Source organism: Apium graveolens, chromosome 3 (genome assembly GCF_009905375.1).
Source record: "Apium graveolens cultivar Ventura chromosome 3, ASM990537v1, whole genome shotgun sequence".
Lineage (NCBI taxonomy): Eukaryota > Viridiplantae > Streptophyta > Magnoliopsida > Apiales > Apiaceae > Apium > Apium graveolens.
The window spans coordinates 179,963,609-179,968,172 of record NC_133649.1 but is presented as its reverse complement, the minus strand read 5'-3'; the positions used below and the strand labels follow the sequence as shown (position 1 = coordinate 179,968,172).

The 4,564-nt window shown below is 41.3% G+C and overlaps 1 non-coding gene across 1 annotated transcript; it reads left to right on the top strand.

The window, feature by feature from the left end:
* Nucleotides 1-3,901: 3,901 nt before the first annotated feature.
* On the top strand, nucleotides 3,902-4,008 carry LOC141716296 (small nucleolar RNA R71). The gene has a single exon (XR_012573009.1). It is a non-coding gene; the product is annotated as a small nucleolar RNA R71 (small nucleolar RNA).
* The last annotated feature ends 556 nt before the right edge of the window (nucleotides 4,009-4,564 follow it).

Here is a 4,564-nt window from a genome sequence, read left to right as displayed (position 1 = left end):
ACGTAATCAACCGCCAACAAGATATACTGATTGTTACAAGATGAGACAAATGGCTCCATGAAGTCAATTCCCCAAACATCAAAGAACTCAACCTCGAGAAGCACATTAAGAGGCATCTCGTCCCTTCTGGACATATTACGCACACGTTGACATCGATCATATTTCAAAACAAACTGATGAGCATCTTCAAACAAGGTTGGCCAAAAGAAACCTGCTTGAAGAACATGAGTCATTGTCTTTTCTCCACCATAATGTCCTCCATAAGCCGTTGAGTGGCAATCTCGCAAGATCCCCCCGTTTCACTATAAGAAATACATCTCCTGATGATTTGGTCAGCTTCTTGTCGAAAAAGAAATGGCTCATCCCACATATACCACTTTACTTCATGTAGAAATTTCTTCCATTGAGCAAGAGATAAATCAGGAGGCATGATATTACTCACAAGGTAGTTCAAAATTTCTGCGAACCACGGTTCTTCTTCTTGCGCTCCAAATAGCTGCTCGTCGGGAAAAGATTCATTTATCAATGTCTTATCCAATGAAGTAGCATTAGGATTCTCTAAATGCGAGAGATGATCAGCGACTTGATTTTTCGTTCCCTTTCTGTCCATTGATCTCTAGTTCAAATTCTTGGAGCAAAAGAACCCATATAATCAATCTAGGCTTCGAGTCCTTCTTTGAGACGAGATATCGAATTGCAGTGTGATCAGTGAAAACTGTCACCTTAATCCCAAGTAAACAAGATCGAAAATTTCTCAAAACCATAGACAATAGCCAAAAGCTCTTTCTCTGTAGTAGTATAATTTAGTTGGGCACCATTTAGGGTCTTACTAGCATAATAGACCATATGAAATATGTTGTTCTTCCTCTACCCAAGAACTACTCCAACTGCATAGTCACTTACATCACACATTATTTCAAAAGGTTCATTCCAATCAGGTGCAGTTATAACCGGTGCCGTGATTAAACTCTTCTTTAATGTCTCAAAAGCTGCAAGGCACTCATCATCAAACTTAAAAGAAATATCTTACTCTAACAGACTGCACAATGCCTTTGAAATTTTCAAGAAGTCTTTGATGAAACGCCTGTAGAAACCCGCATGACCAAGAAAACTGTGAATTCTCTTAAAAGAAATAGGTGGAGGAAGATTCTCAATGACCCCCACCTTGGCCTTGTCCACCTCTAGACCTTTACTAGAAACCTTGTGCCCAAGAATAATGCCCTGACGCACCATTAAGTGACATTTCTCCCAATTGAGAACCAGATTGGTCTCAACACACCTCTTGAGAACGTGTCCCAGATTTTGCAAGCATTCATCAAAAGAATCACCAAAGACTGAGAAGTCATCCATGAACACTTCCACATTCTGGCCAATCATGTCAGAAAAGATGGCCATCATACATCTCTGAAATGTGGCTGGCACACCACACAGACCTAAAGAAACTCGTCTGAAAGTGAAAGTACCAAATGGATAAGTGAAAGTAGTTTTCTCCTGATCTTCTGGAGCGATACAAATCTGATTGTAACCCGAATAGCCATCCAGAAGATAATAGTAATTATGACCTGCCAACCTGTCAAGCATCTGGTCAATGAAGGACAAAGGGAAGTGATCCTTTCTAGTGGCTTTGTTCAGCTTCCTATAATCCATACAAACTCTCCACCCCGTGACTGTTCTAGTAGGAATAAGCTCATTCTTCTCATTTTCTACCACAGTAATACCACCTTTCTTTGGCAAACATTGAACCGGGCTTACCCATGAGCTGTCAGATATAGGGTAGATGATCCCTGCATCTAGCCACTTAAGAATTTCCTTATTCACTACTTCCTTCATGATTGGATTAAGTCTTCTTTGCTGCTTGACTGTAGGCTTGCTACCTTCCTCTAGCAGAATTTTATGCATGCAGTAAGAAGGGCTGATTCCCTTAATATCTGCTATAGTCCATTCAATTTCTGATTTGAACTCTCTCAGAATCCTCAAAAGCTTTTCGTCACCACTACCTGAAAGGTCAGATGCAATAATAACAGGTAGAGTAGATGCATCACCTAAAAACGCATACCTCAAATGCTCAGGTAAAGTCTTAAGCTCAAGAGTGGGAGCTTCCTCAATAGATGGCTTGAGGCGTTTAGGAGCTTTGTCCAATTCCTGTATTCTAAGAGATTCAAAAGGCATATTAATCTTCCTTTTCCATGGAGAAGCATTCAAATATTGCAATTGTTCTTCACCTTCGTCATCTTCACTATCTGAATTCCCCAACAAGGCTTTTTCTAATGCATCAGACCTTAGCAATTGATCAATTTCTGATGTGACCACCGAATCGACCAACTCCACTTTTAAGCACTCCTCATTATCAGTAGGAAATTTCATAGAGTTGAACACATTAAAAGTAACATCCTGATCCGAAACTCGCATTGTGAGCTCACCCTTCTTCACATAGGTTCGGTCAGTTGCCAAGAAAGGTCTTCCCAAGATTATCGGAATCTTCTTATCTTCCTCGAAATCAAGAATTACGAAATCAGCAGGGAAGATGAATTTATCAACCTTGACCAAGAAATCCTCCATAATACCTCGCGGATATGTAATAGAACGGTCGGCCAACTGCAAGGTCATATAAGTCAGTTTTGGATCAGGCAAGTCTAACTGCTTGAAGATTGACAAAGGCATCAGATTGATGCTAGCTCCCAAGTCATATAAGCATCTGTCAAAAGACACTTTTCCAATAGTACATGGAATAGTGAAGTTGTCTGGATCTTTAAGCTTCAGAGGCAACTTCTGTTGCAGCACAGCACTGCATTCCTCCGAAAGATCGACTGTCTCTAAATCATCTAGCTTCACTTTCCGAGAGAGAATACATTTCATAAATTTTGCATAACTAGGCATCTGCTCAAGAGCCTCAACGAAAGGTATGTTGATATGAAGTTTCTTGAACACCTCCAAAAATATCTCAAAATATTTGTCCATCTTTTTCTTCTTTAGTCGCTTAGGAAAAGGCGGTGGAGGATAGATCTGTTTCTCCCCTGTATTACCCTCAGGAGGAGTGTGCTCAACAGTTGTCTTCCTTAGGTTCCACTTTTTCATTCCTGCTGCTCTACTTCTTTCTCAGACCCAGCTTCTTTAGTCGACTCTTGAGTTTGTTCGGGATTTTCCACCTTTCCAGACCTTAAAGTGATTGCCTTTACCTAGCTTCCCTCTTTCCTGGCACTTCGGTGTCACTAGGTAGTGTACCAGTCTGACGATTTAGCAAGGCATTGGCAATTTGCCTAATTTGATTTTCCAAGGTCTTTATAGAAACAACTTGACTCTTACACATAAGCTTCAACTCCTTTAATTCAGATTTTTCATTGGCTTGTTACTGCTGGAGTTGCTGTCTAGGTGCATCCTGTGGTTGCTGAAAACCAGGGGGTTGTACTGCTTAGTAGGATATTGTTGATAAGGTTGTTTAACCGCATTCTGTATGTTGCTCCAGCTGAAATTAGGATGATTGCGGTTGTTGGGATGATAGGTGGCTGGCACTGGTTGCTGCGATCGCTGGAAGTTGCTCACAAACTGAGCTGATTCACTAGAAATTGCGCACTGATCAGTCTCATGGGCACCTAGCACAAAGCTCGCAGACACTAGCAATTTGATTAACTCCATAATTATCCAAAGTGTCCACCTTCATCGTCAAAGCCTTAAGTTGGGCAGCGATAGCAGTTGCTACGTCCAACTCCAGAATTCCTGCAACTTTTTCCTGAGTCAATCTCTGGAAGGATTCTGGTACTCATTAGCAGCCATCAGTTAAATAAGTTCATAAGCTTCATCGTAGCTCTTAGCCCACAAGGCTCCTCCTAATGCTGCATCAAGCATGGGTCTAGAAGTAGCACCCAATCCATTGTAAAAACAGTTAATAATCATCCAATTAGGCATGCCATGGTGTGGGCACTTTCTTAGCATCTCCTTATATCGATCCCAAGCCTCACACAGAGATTCTCCTGTTTGCTGAGCAAACTGGGTAAGAGCATTCCTGATTGCAGCAGTCTTCGCCTGTAGGGAAGAATTTAGTGAGAAACTTTTGCGCAAGATCCTCTCAAGTGGTGATAGATCCTGCTGGCAGAGAGTGTAACTATCACTTAGCCTTGTCCCTCGGAGAGAATGGGAAGAGGCATAGCTTGATAGCATCTTCAGTTACATCATTAAACTTAAAAGTGTCACAGATCCTGATAAAATCCCTGATGTGCATGTTGGGGTCTTCAGTAGGAGAACCCTTAACTGAACTGAGTTCTGTATCATCTGAATCGTGCTTGACTTGATATCAAAAGTGTTAGCCCTGATGACTGGTCTGATGATGCTTGACTGAATGTCATTAATATTAGGCTGGGAATAGTCCATCAAATCCTTCGGATTTTCTGGTTCTTCAACTTTCATCTTCTTCTTCTACCTTCTTTTCTTCCTCGAAAACTTCTTTACGAACTACCACAACTTCTTCCTCGTCTTTGTCCAGTGTTCCCTTACGAGTACGCAAACGCGTATGCATACACCCTCACTAGAGTACCTGAAATAAGACAAGGAAACATATACGTAACAATGT